The following is a 22,438-nucleotide window of genomic DNA, read 5'->3' on the forward strand; positions in this document are numbered from 1 at the left end:
GATCCATCGGAGGAAAAACATCGCCACTGTCACAAACACTGAAATGATGAGGGAACCAGACGTGGTATGATGAACCAGTCATGGTATGAATGAGTCAATCCAGAACATTTGAAAAATTGACAGGTAATAGGGTTCTTGATACATGTGATTGAAAGCTCTGATTGTTGCTAATCTATTTCAAAGCCACTATGGAACAACAATTAAAAAAAAACTCGGGGAGGCTTTAGGCAACTTGGTGCCATTTGCATACTATTAACAGCTATACTAGTAGCATCAGTTGCATAATTAACTGATTAATTATGCTAATATATGCACATGATGATTTTGCAATAGTGTTAAATAGGGGAGGAGCAGCCTGGAGTGGACTTTCTGCCCAACTGAAACTGGTTGCCAGGCGCATCTCTTTATATTTGTGTCTCATGGACTTTTAAGGATGTGGGACATTTCTAATCAATATTTTGGGCGAGAGGAGGGGCAGGCAGTATATCAGAAAATGGGCTGTTTAGAGGACCTTTATATTCAACAAAGTGACTCTGGGTGCAAGCACTGATAAGCCTACTTCAAGGGGTCCTGCTGAGCTAACTTGCTCTCCGATGTGTGGGTGCCCCCAAGCAGCCTCATGCCCTAAAGAGGTGTTTCAGAAGTCCCTGGGAGATAAATGAACTCAGCAGTCCAACAATGACTCCCTCCTCAAAAAGCTGCCTGATCAATGGCGTATAATTTCTAACCAAGCAGTCGTCCATCCTCTGAGCCACCTTGTTTTTTTCTGAGGCATAAGCTCAGATAACTTCAAGTTATCATTATTTTATGTTCTTGTGCTTTGTTGGTTCAGAAATCCATCAGGGACTGCTCAGGGAACTAGAATTACAGTTTTAAAATATGTCCTAATACAACAGATTCTGGCTCTTCCCTCTGTCCATCCCACCCCAGCATCATTTGGGAGTGAATCACGATCATCGCCTGTTTAAGATCTTATCTCCATGTACAGGAGTAAATGCCTGACTACCAGCCATTGTTGCCCAGGTTTCTTTGTTTCTCCGAGCCAAAATATTTCCCGAGTGGAGAAGAGAAACAAAGATGATTGACGGTCTTGAGCCGAGTCTCATCAGCTGCCTTGCTGACAGCCTGGTGATGTGCACACGCTGCTGATGTGCGGGCTGGTGACAGCTGATTGACAGCCCAAGACTGGGAGACAAGAAAGATGAAGCTTGCTTAGAACGCCTGACGCGCACTGTTTATGCAGCGCTCTGAGCTCAGGCGCTGCCACCTTAACCCGTTCGAGGTCCAGGCATGCTGTGCCAGGCTGGGCAGATGCCTGGCTGTCCTGGGGCTGGAAGCTGCAGCTCTTCCTTCATGCTTCCAGGGAAGCTGAAAGCTTTTTTTTTCTGATGAGAAAAATAAGATTTGGCTGTTGCGTTTGTATTTGTTAAAAAAAAAAAAAAAATCCGCAATTACACACATATGAAATAATAAGAGATATTCTAGCTGAGGTGTTTTTTAGCCTTTACTAGAAAAAACTTTTCCTTCTTCCTCCCCATCGCTGGTGTCTAGGGGGTCCTTTGGGGTCTATGATACTTTATCTCTAAGTTGCCACAAATCCTGTAATGGGCGTCTTCTTTTTTATTTATTGTTTGTCATCCCTTATTAGAATGTTATTTCCATGTGGATGAGGGCTCTGTTTTGTTACTTGCTGAATTCTCAGATTAATACAGGAACTCACACATAATAGGTAGCTCAATAAATATTTGTTGAGTGAAGGAATAAATGAGTACACAAATGCATAGACATTTGTAGAAAAGTTTATATCATCAAATAAAATGTTGGCAAAGCAATCCTTTACTGAGGTCTTTGGACTTTTTTGAATAGGAAGAAATTGACCCACAGTGGTCCGCTGGCATGCTCAAACAGACTCTGGGTTATGATCTGATATTTTTTTCTTTTTTTGAGACAGAGTTTCACTCTGTCACCCAGGCTGGGTTGCAGTGGTGTGATCTCGGCTCACTGCAACCTCTGCCTCTGGGTTCAAGTGATCCTCCTGCCTCAGCCTCCCTCTCGAGTAGCAGGGATTGCAGGTGCCTGCCACCACATCCGGCTAATTTTTGCATTTGTAGTAGAGATGGGGTTTCACCATGTTGACCAGGCTCATGTCTAACTCCTGGCCTCAAGTGATCCACCAACCCAGCCTTGGCCTCCCAAAGTGCAGCCACCGCGTCTGGCTGTTCTGATAGATTTTAATAGGAAAAAAAGTCCCGGCAGTATAATAATTCAAGAGATAATGATGTTCTGGGTGATATATTGTTCCTTGCATCCAGAAAACAGAAAACTCCTCTGTGTTGACCCTCTTCCTCCACGTGCCCCGTCTCCTAAGCCCTTCACTCCCCCGATGGGGGAGTGTCCGCCCAGGCGAGATATGGTTGGGCAGGTGGAAGCCGCTGATGTTTTCTTAGGGGATAGGTGGTAATTGGTGCGGAGAGCTTCAGGATGGGCCAGGTTATTAGACTATGTGAGAAATTGGCCTGTGCCTCCCTAAGGCCACTTGCCTGTCCCCGCCCTGGACAGCACCAGGAAGGTGCTACTCTGGCAGCTGGAGAAGTGGGCAGTTCCATGGAGGAAGTTCTAACCTTTGGATAAGGTGGACTCTAGAAAAGAAGCGGATCAGAGGTAGACAATTCCCTGGCAGCAGCTCAGTAGAATAAAGAACATTAGGGCTAAAAGGATCCTTTCTAAAAATGGAAACTTGGGCCAGAGAAGTTAGGTGGGTGCCCCACAGATGAGGCTGAGCCTCAGGTTTCCTGACTCCAAAGTCAGCTTGCTCACTCACTCTGTCTCTCTATCTCTCTGTCTCTGTCTCTCTCTCTCTCTCTCTCTCTCTCTCTCTCTCTCTCTCAGACACACACACACACACACACACACACACACACACCCTATTCCTATATCGTGCCATAGCTAAGGGAAAATAAATGATTTTATCAACACACACATTTCTGGTAACAGAAATAAGGTCCGAAATAATAACTTTCCTTTATCTGAAACAGGAGACAAAGGAAGCCAAGGATCAGGTTCCTTGAAGCCCTCTGTGCACCTACTCTGCATTTCTAAGTCCAGCATAAAGTGTTACTATTTTCTTCTCTGTCTTGGGTTAGGCTGATCACTGGCTCTTAGTTTCAAGCACAATATTAATTTCCCTTTGCTCCTTTTAGGCATGTAGCAGAACTGTGCCTCACACTATTCTTCCGCCTCATGACAGTCACAACCACCATTTGGGTAATATGCTTCTCAGCCGACCTAGCCTGTGTCCAGGTCCACATTGGCCACATTTTTAGGAAATATGTGGTTCACAACTCGTTCAGAAAATATTTCCTTGCTAGGAGAGATACATGGAGAAGGATCTCCTGAGGCCCGTCTCAGCAGGCGATGCAGGGCTGAGAGGCTGGATGGTTTAGGAGAAAGGGCACAAGAGTTCAATGCAAACATTCTTGGGCTTTAATCCATGCTTTGCTCGATAAACAGAGACTTCATCTTCTCATGTGCAAGTGAGTATATTACTACCATCACTGCACTGGGTGCTATGGCTCACACCTGTAATCCCAGCACTTTAGGAGGCCAAGGTGGGTGGATCACCTGAGGTCAGGAGTTCAAGACCAGCCTGACCAGTGTGGTAAAACCCCATCTCTACTAAAAATACAAAAATTAGCCGGGTGTGGTGGCCTGCGCCTGTAATCCCAGCCACTCGGGAGGCTGAGACAGGAGAATTCCTTGAACCCAGGAGGAGGTTGCAGTGAGCCAAGATCACGCCACTGCATTCCAGCTTGGGTGAGAGAGCGAGACTCTGTCTCAAACAAAACAAAACAATAAAAACACTGCCAGTGAAAATTAAATGAGATGTTATAATCAAAGAGCCAAGGACCATTTGAAGCATAGAATGATCAATATTTATTATCATTGATATGCATGGCCTTGACCTCACCATAGCTTCTATGCATTGAAAAGGCTTCCCACTGGGCAGGACTTATCAAATGCACAATGTGGACAGCCTGATGCCGAGGCTTCCTGGCCAGGTGGGAGTCCATATGACCTCTTTGATGGGCGGTTCCTGCTGAAATGCAGGACTGAGGAGATTAGGCTCTGCTTCCAACATTCAAGTGCAGAAACTCACTCTCACTTCTGGTAAGTGGCGAGCAGACGAAGGGAGTAGAGCGGGGAACAGTGATTAAGAATGTGTGGGGCTAAAGACTCCAGAACACATGGTTAAACTATGTGTAAGTGTGCATGGCTTTGGAGGTTAATGGGGGAAATGGTGTAACTACTAAAATGCCACCTTGTTTCAGAGCACTTTCTGTTGGCCTGTTTCTTAGAGAAAAATCTAATTCTTTTCTAAGTGGCCTCATTTGAACTGTAAGGGTTTGATGGGATGGTGCATGTAGTTTTTGGCAGTGCTTTCATCCTTTGAAAATGCTCCATAACACATTGGTGGGCGTTCTTATTAGATTGGATTCCAATAAGCACATTGCTTTCTCTAGATTGAGATCTAGGACAATGCAGATGAAATTTTCATCAACTTTTTAACTACTATTTGTGGTCTGGGGCTAGGGGTCCCAGTAATTCTCTATCACACACTTGTTATTTCATCTTGACCTTAGTACTCTGTCTGGAATGAGGATTTCCAGTGGGACCACACGCATTCATGGCCACACTAGCCAAAAGGTATTCCGTGGCTGCTGGGGGGACATTTCTCTCTCCAAAAAGAGAAAAGTCGTTTTAAGAAATGTCATCACTCTCTGTGCTTTTATTTTCCTCAGTCACCAAGGTTCATTAGATAGTCTGAAGAACCGCCAATCCACACCTCTGTGGAGCCATTTCTACACTTGCTGTTTCTCTTTTACATTGTCGTTCCTTACCTCCTTTATTTTTCCTGAAAGCTCCAATAGCTTTGCAATATTGACTAAGTTCTTCAATTTTGTCTTGTAATATGTGTTTTTATGTGTTGTGTATTTGGACATGTTCCCCTAAGGTAGAGAAACTCTGCAAGGGGCCCAAGTAGGTTCACTATGTCTGGTTTCTATTTTTCTACTGCTTTTTATTGGTTCAACCTCACCCAGCTGTATTTTTACTGTGCTTGCTATACAGGAATTCTGAAAGCATGTTTTCTCTATTTTCTCTTTCTCTTTATCTAATATCCCATTACATGATTTAAAACATGTTTCTGGGAAAATCACTCCTTGGTAATATGCATAAGACATTTTGACACCACACTTAATAACTACTATGGCAGGAATGTGGCCACTTTAAAAAGTTACATGCAAAGAGTGTGCACTGCAGCACATGGGGAAAGGGATTTCAAGCGCAGGAATTTAAGACCAGTGTGTGTTTTTTCTAGGAATAATGCCTTTATGGTGTCCCCCTGAAACCTGGAAAGGCACAGGTTCCCCTGGCCACTGCTTACAGCTCTTGAGCCTTCTCAGAAGGCATGGCCAGCTGGCCCTGCAGACTTGATCCTCCATAAAGTAATTTTGCTTCCCTAAACATTCCTCATTCTTTTTTTTTTTTTTTTTTCCATCAATTGAGATAGAGATAAAATTCATGGACTTTGGATCCACACAGATTCATTTTGAGTCTTTGCTCCTCCGTAACTACTGGATGTTAGGCATGTGAGATGACATTAGACGTGAGGCTTAAACTACCTTAACCCCAGTTTCTTGATCTGTAACATCTGAGTAACAATAATACCAACATTTTAGGGTACTTGTGAAGGTTAAATGAGATGCACCTGTAACTTCAGCTTAGTGCCACTCTTGAAAAGCCACAGTAAATAAATATTTACTGCATGAATTAATGAATGGATGAATGACAGAATAAGTGAGTGAGTTAAACCTATGAGACAACAGCCACTTCAAATTACAATGGAGGATAGTTCCCATTGTTTATTTGACACATAATGGGAAGAACTCCGATTTTGGGCAGAGCCAAAACAGACTTGTCTTCTTTCTATATAGGAACCAAGAATTTAAGACCAATTGGGGAAAAATGAATATTAATGGCAAGTGGTGATTTAAACAAATAAATTCCAAAAAATTACAGTTACCACATCTGTCCAACAGAGGGTGAGATTTTCATCCCCCATTTTGCTCAGAGAGCAAGGAACTGCTGAACATTTATCAATGCTGGTAATTTCTTTGGGCAAGGTATATGTAAAGAGTGGGCTCTGTATCTTGTTCACTGAGGACCAGAGGAAAGGAAATTGATTTTGATTGCATTCAAAAATTTATTTTCAAGGAAAGAATGCACTTCCTCGATGTAGTCCTTGATGGTTAATTACGGGGATGGATTCTTGCCTTTGACTGTGGCATCTTGGTTGCTTAAAAACATAAATGTCATTTTCTCAGATGACTCGACCATGCATTTATTCACATGGGGTTCCATTAAATGGTTTCCGGATGGCTGTAGCCTCTGATGTTGTGATTTTATTTTATTTTTATTTTAAAGATGAGGTCTCACTCTGTCACCCAAGCTAGAGTGCAGTGGGAACTGATACTGTGATTTTAGTGTGTGTCCATTTCCGTAGCAATCTTCATTAGGCTGGTGAGATTTGTAGCAAATTCAGTTAGAAGTAGAGCAGATTGTTATTCGAAATTGATTTGTTTCTTCACTCATTCATGGATTCATTCATTCAGAACTCACTGAACTCTTGCTGTTTGTCAGACATTGCCTTCCTCAGCCAGACAGTTCTTGGGAGAAAGATAGTTCATCACAAATTTTTAAATTTACTTTTGATTTGATTTTATTTAAAACTCTTACCTTAAATTAGCATAATTACCTAAGTTGCTCAGAAAGAGAATGTTCTTGTGACATTAATGGAAAATCTAGGACTAGTCATAAAAAATACTTGAGAGAAAGCCCACAATTGATAGATGAACTGACAGATTTCTGAAGGAGAAAAAGGAGACTCATCTCTTCTCATTTGTGGTTTCAAATTGATAGTATCAGAAGTTGCAAATTGGCCATAACAATGGCTTGAAGAGACATTCCATTCTCTAATGTCTGATAAATACCACACTAATGATCACATGAGATAATGGACAGAAAAGTGCTCTGAATGAATTTAAAGTGCGGTACAAGTTGAAGGTATAATTATTATCATATTTATAATTGACATTTCAGATATGGTATGTTTTTATTGTCCTCTAATATGTTATAAGTCAAGCTGTTATGAAATCTGAGCTGGTTGTTAGCTCTTCTCTTAGGGGGTTACAATTGTCAAATGTACAGTCTTAAACACAAGTCAGATCTATGACTCCCCTCACGAGCTTGTTTTGGAAGTCTGAATGAGGTACTAACCAGAAAATGGACGTGATGTGCTCTTTGTCTGACTCTGTGTGACTATGTTATCTATGCAGTCCTGGCATATGCATTTCCTGACTTTCGGTTTTATGCAGTATATTGCCTATGGTTTTCAAACCAAAATAACACTACCCCATAGTGGGTAAAATAAAGTGTGTCAAATCTTTTCATTGTCACAATGACAGGTGTTGCTACCAGAATTTATTGTTTGGGGACTGGAGAAGAGAACTGTTCTACACAATAAAAAATTGTTGAGAAACATGTTATCTGACTCGTCTTACCTCCAACTTATTATGTTTTTGAAGTTAGGGTTGCCAGATAAAACGTAAGTATACAAATGCAATACTTGAGACATACTTCTACTACAACCTTCTTTGATATTTATCTGAAACTCAAGTTTAACTGAGCATCCTGTGTTTTCTTTGTTAAATATAGCAGCGCTACTTCAAGGACCCCAATTCATGTTCAAATGTGAAATCTTGACAATTCCAGAGCAGCTACAATGTGGTGTGAGCATGACACATTGTACAAAAAAGACTCAGAGATCTACCTGGACTTCTTATTCACAAGTCTTACATCTATTTTTTTCCAGAAACTGTACTCATGAGCCCCAGCTAAAAAAAGAAACACCCCAGCAGAGGGTGGGAGTGAGGATGCAGGTCAAAGTCTGCCTGAATTTAAGTCCAAAGTCTGCATTGCAGGCCTTCCACAGTTGACCGTGCCAGGCATCTGGGCAGGTGTTGAGCCCACACATAGGACTGTGATATATATGGCTTGCTCAGGGGAACTTGCAGTATAACAAGGGAGACAGACCCATGAATGATGAACTCTAATGCAGTAGCATCCACCCTGAAGAGTAGTGCAAGCGAAGTTCTGTGGTGCACTAGAGACCTAATGTACAGCATAATGACTATAGCCAATAATACTGTATTATATGCCAGGAATTTTCTAAGAGATGATTTCAGGTGCTCCCATAACAATGAAAAATTGTAGAAGGATATGGCTATATTAGTTTGCTTAATTGTGGTAATCATTTCACTAAGTATATGTATATCAAAACATACTGTACACCTTAAATGCATATAATTTTTATAACAAAAATAGAATAAAAAAATATAAAAAGTACAATGAGGCATGGAGAAGGGGGTGTTGATCAAGTCTGCTCCTAGTGGAAAAAGATTCAGCCTGGCAAAGACTTCTTTCTAACCTTCTAAAACCCTTAGTTCTTAAACTCATGGCAGAAAACACTCTACCACTATGTCTTTCAAATACAAAGCTTTCAATAGATACTCGTAACTTGAACAGATGATGCAGTGCTGGTAAATAGTACAAATGTGACCCAAGATATCTGTTTATCTAGACCATAGGCACATTACTAAACCTATGGTTTCTCCCATATTTTAATACGTTTCCACCATCACAATCTCAAGTGACCGCAGCCTGTTTTGTATTATAGAGCAATCTAGAAATTTGTCCACAAAAAGAACGAGGACTTGAGACTCTCATATATATATATATATATTTTTTTAAATCTTTTTCTTAATTATTATTTTTTGAGATGGAGTCTTGCTCTGTCACCCAGGCTGGAGTGCAGTGGTGTGATCTCGGCTCACTGCAACCTCTGCCTCCCAGGTTTAAGCAATTCTCCTGCATCAGCCTCCCGAGTAGCTGGGACTATAGGCACTTACCACCACTCCTGGCTAATTTTTGTATTTTTAGTAGAGATGTGGTTTTACCCTATTGGCCAGGCTGGTCTTGAACTCCTGACCTTGTGATCCACCCACCTCGGCCTCCCAAAGTGTTGGGATTACAGGCGTAAGCCACCACACCTGGCTGAGACTCATATTTTAAACTTCGAACTAAAATAATTCCTACCCAACCTACAATGCTAAGACTTTCATTTTTCTTTGGTGCTTTGGACCATGAGATTGCTAGAGTATTTCACCACATTGTCTCAAAACCTCCTAGTAAACCCAATTATAGCATCAAATTTTACAGAATAAGTAATTCTCAGCAATAGTTAACTAGGTACTTGAATCTTATTGAATGCATCTTACTGGGTATAATTTCAGTGGAAGCACCTATTTATTTATTTAACCTTCCTCAGTGACTTTCCCATGTGTCATCTGTCTGTGCCCTGGGGATAAGAAGATGAATGAACAAAATCTCTTGCTTTGGAGGAGCTAAAGATCCAGTGAGCTATTGTTTCAAAGACTTGATTATTAGCAGATCTTAGCCATGGTTTTTCATATAGATACCCTCTGCCTCTGTTTATGAATCTGTTCCTAATAATGCTTCACATTATTTTTACACATTATTTCCAAATGCTACATTATTACTATTTTTTAAACATGAAGTATTTGGAAAAAACAGTGTTCAGCTGAGATGTGTGCAGCATTTGTTTTAGATAATAATGGTTGGTGATATTTTGGTTTAGTGGAGTGAGCCAATTCCAGGTATCCTTCCCCACAAGCCAATGTATAGCTTAATCTTCACATTCATGTCATGTTTTCGAACTGTGAACACATCTTATTTATGCAGATGAGGTAAAATAAAGCATTTGTTGAAGTCAGGTTAAATTAGCACTCTTCTGCGACTGTATTAAGCAATGTTCAGATGGATTTCATTAAGAATGTAGAGGCTCCATGACAAAATTACCCATCGGGGTATGTTTCATTATTTATTGTTTAATCAGGGTAATCATATTGGAGTATTTGAATTCAGGAGCTTACAGAACTGGGTGCCTTCATGTATTTTGCTTTTATTATTCCTTCCAGGAGAATCAGCTTCACACAACCATTATGCCATACTTGTTTATTTTTATGAAGTTGGTCCTTTCCCAGTTGGTATTCTCCTTAATACTCTTTGATGGGAACTTCCCTGTCACAATATGTATTTTGGCTTTTCAACAAGTCAGGAGGACTTGAATTTGACAATGATGACACTAATTATCATTTTGAAGATCTGAAAAAGGAGGATGTAAAGTCACCTAGGAGCCTGGTAATAAAGCCCCTCCCATTTAATGAAGCATAGCACCATTACTCCTTACACATCAAAATTTGTCCTTCATTTCGTCAAAAACTATAAGAGCGTTACATTATTTTTACAAACTTTCCTTAAAAAATACATTATGTCTGACTTATTCCTGCCTTTGAATAATCTTATTTGCAATTCGATTGTTTGTCTTTGTTTTACTTTGAAAAATGAATCATTTGCTATGTCAGGATGAGGTTGTTACACTGAAAACAAAGAAAAAAACAAGAGTTCTTTCAAAATCTAATTATGAACTTGTCCCAGTCAGTAATGCTTGTGAGGTTATTTCCTCATAGACACACACGGTATCTCCATGTTGCTCTCATATTCCAGATAAAAATCAACCACCTGAGATGGTTCTCAGGTAAAGGATAATTATTTGTGTCTGTGTTTTCAGAATTAATTCAAGCTTTGAAAATATTCCAAAGATTAAAATTAGCTAGCTGAGAGATGTATTTGTCCATGTAAAATTTCCTTTGGAAATGTCTGTCATGTCATATGTGAGAAGTACTAGTATTTGGCAAACTGAGCTATACTTATTCAGTGTTCCCTTGAGGCGTTTAGAAAGTTCAACTTTCAAGCTTTAAAACAATTGATATTAATTCTCTTTTTCAAATTTGCCTGCATAAAATAACTTAGTTCTCATGCTTATTTGCTTTCCTTCAATAGGACCATAAGAGAAATGATAAATGGTGTTTGACTGATTGTGTAAATAAACCGCTAATTATATCCTTAATAGTTCTCCACCCTTCTAGACACTGTACTGGAATGTATTTCCTGTAAAATGCTTTAGTACTTAGAGCTCTATTATTTTTTTAAAAGATGGGCCCAAAATCAGTAATTATGAGAGTTATTATTCAGGTTCACAGCAGTGCGGCAGCTATTTTTCACTTGATAATTACCTTGTTAAACTAATGTCAGACCAGCGCCATGCCTTATTTAAGAAAATGGTCCACCAGCCCTGAGTAAGCAGGCCCAGCTGTGGAAATATTAAAAGATTTATTAAATCCAGGCTCATCTTCAGCACTGCCTCATCGACATTAGTTATGGGAGTTGTAGGAAGTTTTCTATTTCTCATTAGATGTTTGCAGCATCGTTCCTGAGGTCCTGCTGCAGCTCCTGACAGCTGGTGTTTCCATTGTGTTCCTTCTGTTTCTAGCTCTGGGTTTTGTGGCCAACCAGGATACCTTTTAATTGGCACAATCTTCATTCAGAGCCTTGAGGAGAAGATGACCCATTCCCCGGAAATTAGGAATGCATATGATTTCATTTCACTTCCTACTTTCCCATTGTTTAAATTAATTAATTATTTATTTATTGAGACAGAGCCTCACTCTGTTGCCCATGCTGGCATGCAGTGGCACAATCTAGACTCACTGTAACCTCCACCTCCCGGGTTCAAGTGATTCTCCTGCCTCAGCCTCCTGAGTACCAGGACTATAGTCACGTGCCACCATGCCTGGTTAATTTTTGTATTTTTAGTAGAGACAGGGTTTCACCACGTTGGCCAGGCTGGTCTCAAACTCCTGACCTCCAGTGAGCGGTCTGCCTCAGCCTCCCAAAGTGCTGGGATTACAGGCATGATCGACTGCAACCGGCTACCTATTTTCCCATTTTTAAAATTACAGTTTCATTTATTACCTGTTTCCCTTTGGAAAAGAAAAAAAAATCAAGACTCTCCAATGTTAGCCATGGTTTTGGCTAAAAAGAGACAGATACAGATTTGAATTTTTAGTCCCATGTAAGTACCTCTTGCTGTAATATTATAATTTGCCAAAAAAAAAAAAAAAAAAAAAATGGAGTCAGACACTTAGTAGGTTCTTATCTTGGTGGTTTTCAAATATGTTCAATAATAACTTACTGGATTAGTTAATAAGTTAAAATGATAAACGTTCTAGTAATGCTTTACAGTTTAGGAAATGCTTTCATAAATCAGGACCATCTGTAAGCTTGCTGAGGGTGAAGACTGTGTCATTCACCTTTGGAGTCACTGTGCCTGTTTCTGTGATAGAGAAAGACCCATGGTCAATATTTGACAAGTAGTACTTGGTGACCATGTGCCATTCCATCGTCACTACAAACCTGGGAGCAGGTGTCAGACTGACCATTAGTATCGAAGAGACGACAAAAGCGAGGCCTTCAAAGATGCAGAATTCAACTCTTCTGCCATATGGGCCCATACTGTGGACCCTTTACCATCCCACTATTCAGAACTTTTTTTTTTTTTTTTGTTAACAGTAGAGAATCTTTAAATATGACCTGTTTGGATTAAAAAAAAAATTCTAATCTCTTACTCTGGATCCTGGAAACTTACCTCCTTCTCTCCTCATTCGCTCCTCCCAGAAAGAGCACAGATTAAGCATAATTAGTTCTTCATGGCAAATGTGTACCTGCAGCCTGTTTTTCTTATTGTAGTTCAGTGTGGATTGCTGAAATCCCTTCGACATTGCTGCTACGAAGCTGACATTTATAAATTTTCTTTCTTAACGCAGTATGGGGTCCTCCATATGTCTTCCACAATAACTCTCTGTGTTTTCAGGGAATCTAAAGATTTATTTCCTTCCAAGTCCTTGTTGCTGGCATTTTCTCCAAGCCTCCAAAACTGCCAAGAGATGAACTTCAATTTAGAGGAACTGTTACATTTGTCATTGTGAATTTGCTAAACTTTGGATAAATTTGAAGATTTATGCTTATTCGCAAATGGGCCCTGAGAATATCTTTGGAGCTCAGAAAGTTCACGCTTGACTTCCTTTTCACTGTTCTAAGTAAACGAGTTCTTAAATCCCTGCAGTCTCCCCGCCTGGGCTCTGGGTCCCTGCCATTGCCTTAGCCTGCGTTCATTTGGACCAACAGGAACTGAGATGTGACTTACCTCTGAGGTGTAGAGGAGGAGGGCCTTCTCCCTGCCTTGTTCTGTGGAAATCACATACTCGGTCTGCATTTCCAAGATAACCCAATTAGAGAATGCTTTACATAACCCCTCACTTTAAAGGCAAATAGCCCAGGCCTGTGAGTCAGACAAACTTGGCTTCAAATCACGACCCTGTCCTGCAGTTGCCATATGACCTCAGGTGTTACAGCTAATTTCTCTGAGCCTCACCATTTTGATCTGTATAATGAAAATAATGTCTGTCTGACACTGTTATTATAGTATTGTGAGTAATATACATATAATCACTGATACACAGGAGTTTATCAATAAGTAATAGCTATTATAATCAGTATTTATATGTACAGTTAACATACCAAGAAATTGACTTTGCTTTGACTTGCTCAAGGCAACCCAGCTAGCTGGTCATAAAGTCAGGATTCAGATTAATGTTTCCTCATTCTTTATAAAACACGTGACTTGGCCGGGTGTGGTAGCTCACACCTGTAATCCCAGCACTTTGGGAGGCCGAGGCGGGTGGATCACGAGGTCAGGAGATTCAGACCATCTTGGCTAACACGGTGAAACCCCGCCTCTACTAAAAATACAAAAAAAAATTAGCCAAGTGTGGTGGCAGGCGCCTGTAGTCCCAGCTACTTGGGAGGCTGAGGCAGGAGAATGGCGTGGACCAGGAAGACGGAGCTTGCAGTGAGCCGAGATCAAGCCACTGCACTCCAACCTGGGCGACAGAGTGAGACTGTGTCTCAAAAACAAAAACAAAAAAACAAAAACCAAAAAACAAACAAACAAACAAAAACCATGTGACTTGGCCAGGTGCGGTGGCTCACACCTGTAATCCCAGCATTTTAGGAGGCGGAGACGAGTGGATCACTTGAGGTCAGGAGTTCAAGACCAGCCTGGCCAACATGGTGAAACCCTGTTTCCACTAAAAATACATAAATTAGCTGGGCATGATGGTGGGCGCCTGTAATCCCAACTACTCGGGAGGCTGAGGCACGAGAATCACTTGAACCCAGGAGTCAGAGGTTGCTGTGAGCTGAGATCTAGACACTGCACTCCAGCCTGGGTGACAGAGTGAGACTGTGTCTAAAACAAACAAACAAACAAACCACATGAGTCTATTTATTAGTAACTTGCTAAAAGTTCCATACTCTCATTTTCATTTTAAACAGTCTAGAAGAAACGTAGTTTACAGGGACCACATATCATATTTTGTTCTTTGAATCTTCAAAATATTTTAGAGCCAAGTACGGGGGGAAGTGTCATTAACTGCCTTGATTTTAGTGATGTGCAAAAAATTGGAGACAATCTATTTGATAGGTATTTTAGTTTTCGATTGCAGAATATCAAATTACCAAAAACTTGGTGAATCGAAATAACACACATGTATTATCTCACAGTTTCCCTGGGTCAGGAGTCCAGGCTAGGTTGCTAGGTGCTCTGGCTAGGCTTTCACAAGGCTGAAACTGAGGTGTCATTTGGGGTTGAGGCTTGTTGGCAGAATTTGTTTTTTTGCAGTGGTAGGATGGAGGTTTCTATTTTTTTTTTTTTTTCTGGCTATTAACTGGGGGCTGCTTGCATCCCTGGAGATCTTCTACTGCTCCCTGGCATGGGAGTCCTCTCTACAACAAGCAGCTTGCCTTTTTAAGGCAGGAGAATCCCTCTCCCTTCAACTCTCCAACATTAAACGCTTGCCTCATTATATCAGACCTGCCCAAGAAAATCTCTTTTCATGAACCTGAAGTCATCTGATTAGGGACTTTAATTGCATCTGTAAAATGAATCATGGGATAATATCCCCTCAAAGGCACAAGAAACACTCATGATCAAGGAGTGGGATTATACAGGGTGCATATACCAGGGGTGGGAATCTTGGAGGCCACTCAGAATTCTTTCTACCACCAGGGCATGAAGCATGTACATAATTATATTATAATATGAGACATCTTGATAAGCATTGTTTTTTTTTCTTTTTTTTTTTTTTTGAGACAATGTCTCACTCTATCACCTAGGCTAGAGTGCAGTGGCGCAATCTTGGCTCACTGCAACCTCCGTCTCCTGAGTTCAAGCAATTCTCATGCCTCAGCCTCTTGAGTAGCTGGAATTACAGGCGTGCATCACTATGCCTGGCTAATTTTTGTATTTTAGTAGAGATGGAGTTTCACCACGTTGGTCAGACTGGTCTCAAACTCCTGACCTTAAGTGATCCACCCATTCTTGTACCCGCAAAGTGCTGGGATTACAGGTGTGAGCCACCACACCTGGCCCTGACAAGCATTTTCAAACAAGGGAAAAGTGCCCTGTGAAGCCAGAGAACAGCGGTCATTTCCCACTATAGGGGTTGGGAGGCATGACAGAGACAATGGGTATAATTCAAGTAGGCAGAGATAGAGGTGAGGGTCAGTGAGGTAGAAATGGAGTGGAAGAAGCACATCCCAAGGGAGGCAAAGAAGGTATTTTGGGAAAATAGTAAATGCTTTTGGTTGGCTAGAACTTGCTGCTCTGTGGTTTTTAAGAGACTTGTGTTTTGAACCTATTGAAATCTTTAGAAAAGGTGATGGGGACACTCTTGGGTATACCTGATTCCATGAGCGTCCTCTGCTTTTTTCATATACTGGCTAATGAAGAAGGGAAGAATTTGGCCACATGTCTGTTGTGTGTGGGGCTTTGAATCCTATCACTGTAGTCACCCTTCAGGACCTTGAAAAAGTCTTTCTTCTCCACCATTTCTGGTGGAGAATTCCAAACTTAGGGGCTTCTGTGGCTTGTAAAATGCCTTTCTCCCTTGTAGAAAAGGTAGACAAGTCTGAAAACAGTGGGTTCAATTCTGTAAGCTACACATTAAACCAGCTGGAGTTGGTCGTAGGTAAAATAACTCAAAACCATGTTGTATAAGAAATGGCATTGGCTGGGCACGGCCTGTAATCCCAGCACTTTGGGAGGCTGAGGTGGGCGGATCACAAGGTCAGGAGTTCAAGACCATCCTGGCCAACATGGTGAAACCCCGTCTCTTCTAAAAACACAAAAATTAACTGGGTGTGGTGGCACACGGCTGTAGTTCCAGCTACTCGGGAGGCTGAAGCAGGAGAATCACTTGAACCCGAAAGGCGGAGATTGCGGTGAGCTGAGATCGTGCCATTGCACTCCAGCCTAGCAACAGAGTGAGACTCTGTCTCAAAAAAAAAAAAAAAAGAAAAGAAAAGAAAAAAGAAATGGTGCATGGATTCATTCATGTGTTCATTCAGCTAATACGTACCGTATTCCTGCTGTGTTGCTCAATCTACTTTTCCTCAGGGGATCCATCAAACAAGATAGCAACGGCCCCTACCCTCATAAGGTTTATAATATAGACTCTAGATCATAGATAATTTAGACTTTAGATTCTTGCAGAATAAGGAGCTTATAAAGTAAAGCTTATACTAATTATTAATGAATTTTAGTTTTGATAACTGCTATGAGCAGAATATATGTGATGCTTTAACCAATCTCTATGGGGGCAGCAGTGAAAGCTGCCATGGGGTGTGTGGAGGGGAGTCAAGCTAAACCTCTCTGAGAAGTTATAATAAAGGTTGAAAAAAATCTAAGTAAAGAAATACATCTTGGAGTGTTTGCATGTATCTGTTGGGCTGATAGAGTGAAGAGACCGTAGATTTGGGATAGACTGGATCTGACTGGACTCCTGTCTTTTGTTTTCTTCCTAATGTACAGGTTCTTAGATATCACAGCCCACCTCATTCCCTAGCCCCCTCTGGAGGATTAACTGTCCCTTCTCTCTGTACCAGTGACATGTAGCACACATATCTGTTATGTTACAGCTTTCATAGTGCACGGTCATCTGTTTATATGTGCTGAGTTGGGATCTCTCTGGAGATGTCCTCGGACAGTAATTGCAGCCTTTTCACCCCTTAATCTCCAAGATCTAGGATTTCACCTGGCACTATATTTGCTACTGAATGGTATTTGTTGAATGAATATACCACAACTCTTTGGAAATGATAGAAGTCACATGTTGACAAACTGTAGTGCTTTAAAAGGAAGATCTTTCAAAACAACAGTTTTCCAAAATGCGACGATCTGCCCCAGAATGACAGGCAGAACTCACCATCTCTGGAGCTGACAAGCATCCCAGAATTCTGTATATATGAATCAGAAGCAAAGCAGAATTTGAAAAACTCGATTATAACCATTCTCAATTATCAAATTATGTCTTTGATTCGATTACTGGAGAAAGTGAATGCATTTTTTTCCACAGGTCAGATTTATGTCCACAAGTTGCATTACTGATTGGGAGAGTCTTTCCTAGCCATACACTTCTGAGTTGTGTTTTGCATTTTGGTCTCCTTACTGAAAGTTGTATTTATAACAAGGATAAGATTTTTTTCTATTATAAGTAAAATACACGCATTGCATTAAAGAGATATTCCAAGTCATTATTAGGGCTGAAAAGCCTGTCCAACTATGAATGAAAATATGCCTGTGCAAGAGAGTAAGGCATCAAGACAGACAGAATAATTATCACTTAGTATAGAAGAAAAATGTATATTCATATACGTGAATTAGATCTCATCCTGAACACAGTTCTCCAGTGGAAGAGAGAAGCATAAGTGGTTATGTCCCAGAAGTCCATGAGTTCTATTAGACAAGTATCACATTAGCATGAGACAAAAATCAAACCGATGCAGAAAGTTCATGAGGTAGTACCTGCCATGCTGCTTTTAGCAGCGGGAAGGGCAAAGGATATGGAGGGACAATCAAAAGAACAGCTCGCACAGTTGGAGGCCTGGTGGGATTGATCCATGGGCAAAGAACAAAAGATGTACGACGTAGCTAAGCAACTGTTACAGAGGATGCATCGTGATAGACACCTATAAACCTCCAAGGCTCGTATGTGGCATGTTTAGGGCAGTACGAGCCAGGAATATAACTGAATGCAAAAAGACAAAAGGAGAGTTTAAATAGCCGAATGTCTGCCAGAAGAAAAAATGATGGAAACTGTCTCTCAGAAAGCACTGAAAACAAAGCTGATTTCTTTCAAATGGAAGATGTCACAGTTTAGTGCTAAAAAGACAAAACCAAGGAATATTTATGGAGCTCTCACAGTCAAATATCTGGTGACTGTTTCCCATCTCCAATTCCAAGTTTAATTTTTATTTTTCTTCCATTAATCTTATTAATTGTACCATGTGATTGTATGATTCCTTTATTTTATGTTCAAAAAACCTCCCTCATGTAACTCAACAAATGAACAGATACTTGTATGTTGTGATTATAATTTTTAAAAGTATGAACACCTGAATTCAAGTGTAAAAGGCAATGTATTTCATTAAAAATAGTTGCTTTAATATACTTGGTACCTTTATTTTATGTTTAAAAAAAACCGTCATATAACCCAACAAATGAACTGATATTTTTATATTGTAATGATAATTTTTAAAAATATGGACATCTAAATTCAGGTACAAAATGCAGTCTATTTCATTAAGAAGTGTGTGTGTGTGTGTGTGTGTGTGTGTGTACGTGTGTGTGTGTGTATATATATATATATATATTTTTTTTTTCTTTCTTTCTTTTTCTTTTTTGCTCTGTCACCCAGGCTGGAGTACAGTGGTGCGATTTTGGCTCATTGCAACCTCTGCCTCCCAAGTTCAAGTGATTCTTGTGCCTCAGCCTCCTGAGTGGCTGGGACTACGGATATGCACCAGCACACCTGGCTAATTTTTGTATTTTTAGTAGAGATGAGATTTTACCATTTGGCCAGGCTGGTTTTGAACTCCTGAGCTCAAGTAATCTGCCTGCCTCAGCCTCCCAAAGTGATGGGATTACAGTCATGAGCCACCATGCCTGGCCTACTTTAATATATTTTGAAATCATAATGACTTAACCTTCTTTCATTTTTTACTTTTTACTTGCTGTTCATGCCTCCAAAAATTGTCTCCAAAAATTTTTAAATACTTAATATCATCAAAAGGAGTTTCAGAAACTGATAGGGTGGTCAAAATTCAAGATTTTAAAGGAAGATGATCTGGGGAGTGCCTTAGATTGGTTTAATTAAAGAGAAGCCCACTTGAAACGTTCGTCTGGAAGGACTGGAAAGCCTTCTCTTTCAGTCTCTCTCTCTCAGTTTCTGTCTCTCTCTCTCAGTTTCTGTCTCTCTTTCATTCCTAATTGTTTTCTTCTATCACAAAGATTTTGAGACCTATTCCAGAACGATAGGGATTTTCCCAAGCTAGAAGAATTGGGCCCAGAGTTTTAAACTGCCCCCCTCATCAAAGGACCCCAAATTACTAGAAATATCAGCCAGCCTGAATTCAGAAGATTTGCAAAAAGTATGAGTAAACTATCTCTGATAAGAATTTATTCAATGTGGGACTGCAAATGTTATTTCATCCATTCGCATATTCATTCATTCTACACTTAACAATGCTAACATTTGTTCATTAATTTGCCAAATGTTCTCTGTCTCCTTGTACTTAATACATATAAACCAGATTTTCGTGGATGCCTCTGGTAACCTTAAAAGTCTTCATAGAAAATGTGAAAGAAAAAGTGTCTCCTCACATTTGACATACATAAATTTGGATTTTGTATGGCAAAGTAAAAATTAATTTTATGTACCGAAGGGTTAACTTTCAAAAGTTGTAAAGGCTAAGCGGTAGCTTTCAGTCTTGGGCAGTGGTTGGCTTCATATGAAGGCTATAGAAAAATAATTTCTAGAGTTCAAAGCTCCTTGTATGTTTTATCATTAATTGATTTTCTCCTCATCTTCCTCCCGCTCCTCTTCCTCTTTCTCTGCTTCCTTTTTCTTCTTCCTATAAAAGAAAATACTCTTCATTATTTGAGTCTCAGGATGACAAAGTTGTGCCATCCCTTTTGGTGTCGGGGAGGTGGATGAGGAGCAGTGGTGTATCAAATAACAGGGCTTGTGATATTTCTAAACTTTGTTTTACTGAAATCCTACCGGACACGTCCCATTTTTAGGTTCCTCCAAAACTACTGACCACATCAGGTGTTGGTACCGTTGGTTGGATGTTCTAAATAGATCCCTTAAATCATGCGCTTTTACACAGATGCTTCTATACCTGTCACCTTAATTACTAAACTAAACGGAATGTGATTTGGGATTAGAGCAAACTCAGGTAAATGACTAGTAAATTCAATAGAACCTATAGACAGGTATTATATTAACTCAATAATATCTGTAGACAACTAGTTTCAGTCATTTGGAATCAGGTAAGTTCTTATTCTAAAGTCCGTCCATTGAGAAATAGAAATCATTGGAGAAGAAATGCAAGGGACGTATGTTCATTGAAGATAATTCTTAAAACACAAAAAAGCAAAAGAAAGAAGGATAGTAAAAATTATCCATAATTGCATAGTTCAGAGACAAATCATTCAACATTTTTGTTTATACCCTTCCGATTTTTCTTTGTTTTCCAAGTTTATGTGTTTTCTTTACAGAATCAGAAACATTCTGTATGCACTCTGCAACCTGTCCTTATCTTTGCTCAATATACAACAACCACCTTTTTGTCATAAAATTTTCTTTTATTATGTCCCTTTTAATGCCTGTGAAATATTCTGTTTTATGAATTAGCTTCATCTAATTAACTTATCTCCTGTCATTGAATATTATTTGCCTTAGTTTTTTATACTATAGTTAATTGTGCCTTAATGAACATCCTGTCATTAATTTTTTGTGAACACATTGAATTTTCTTTCTTAGAATAAATTCATAAAAGAAAAAATGCTAAATTAAAATAAAAATTTAAATTATTGTTTGAAGACAGGAGTGGGGGCTCACGCCTATACCCTCAGCTACTCAGGAGACTGAGGTGGGAGGATTGCTTGAGCCCAGGAGTTTGAGGCTGCAGTGAGCTATGATCACACCATGGCACTTCAGCCCAGGCAATAGAACCAGATACTGTCTCAAAAATAAATAAAATCAAATAAGTGAAGAAAAATAAATAAAATATTGTTTTACATTTAAAGACTTTTAATAGACACGGTCAAATTTTGATTCTTAAAATTTGTATCAATTTAAACTCCTACCAGCAATACATAAGAAAGTCCACTTTACTCAGCAGCAGTAGTTATTGTTACAAAAAAAAAAATACATTTTAACTTTCTAGTCTTGCTCGCTCTTTACTTACTTATACAAAAAAATCCATATCTTTTTAACATTTATATTTAAAACTAATTCCAAACATAAATTTATTAGTAGTTTTTTTGTTATTCTGATTTTAGGAGATTTAATCAGAACTAATACCTCAGGGAAAACACTTAACAATTTTTGTGTTCCTGGTTAGGGTTTTAAAAACATTATTAATTTAAATGTTTGATATTAAATGTTTTTATGAAGAGGTCTCTGTTGATATGAATTTCTGTTACATTTTATGTTACCTCCTACAAACAAAGGAAGTAAAATTCTAGATTTCTTTTTAAATAAATTGAAAAATAGACTGTCAACACTCAAGAATTTGAAGGTATGATATAGATGATATTTCCAAACATGCACAGTTGGATATCATGGGTTCAAGAAAATTCTGCAACTTGCCCACACAACCACTTGTGTAGCAAGGGCAGGTTTGAACACTGGATTTCCTGTACTAAATTTAGTATGTTTCTCCATTGTTTTCTACTAAAGCCATTAACATCCCCTCCTGTTCAGTGTCACATTTATGTAATTCAAAGTGCTCCCGAAATGTTACATTAGATTAGGTATTAGACAAAAGAGTCAAAGTTGGGGGCGGAAACAACATTTTAAAAAATACAGGCAAATAGGCAATATAAAGATTGGATTGTTGCTTTTTGGGGACAGAAACTCAGGAGTGTTGTGTGTTGAATCTAATTTTCCTATTTGGGGAAACGTTTCATTGACTTTGTTTTGGTAATTCTCTGGGAGCGATGGAGGGTTTAGAAGTAAAGGCATGTGGGTGAATGAAGCAGGTGAGCTGAAGTCTAGGGTACATGTGCCTGTGATCCAAAGGAGGCAGATGGAGAATGTGGAGAGAGAGGACCCTTCTTGCCCAGAGCTGAGCTTCAGGAGCATGAGAGAGCTGGAGGTGGAAAGGAGTGGAGGAGGAAAACCACGAGGCTGGGCTGGCCAGTGATGGCCGGTGCTGTCAGGTATACACTGGCTGCTGCCCAGAGACTGTGGCATCTCTAAGTCCAGCTCCC

General features: G+C 39.8%; 1 protein-coding gene across 13 annotated transcripts in view; it reads left to right on the top strand.

Moving 5' to 3' along the window:
• The window catches only part of LDB2 (LIM domain binding 2), a 401,491-nt gene that overhangs the window by 145,673 nt on the left and 233,380 nt on the right, over window positions 1-22,438 (top strand). The window lies entirely within an intron of this gene.

This window comes from Papio anubis, chromosome 3, assembly GCF_008728515.1.
Source record: "Papio anubis isolate 15944 chromosome 3, Panubis1.0, whole genome shotgun sequence".
Taxonomy (NCBI): Eukaryota; Metazoa; Chordata; class Mammalia; order Primates; family Cercopithecidae; genus Papio; species Papio anubis.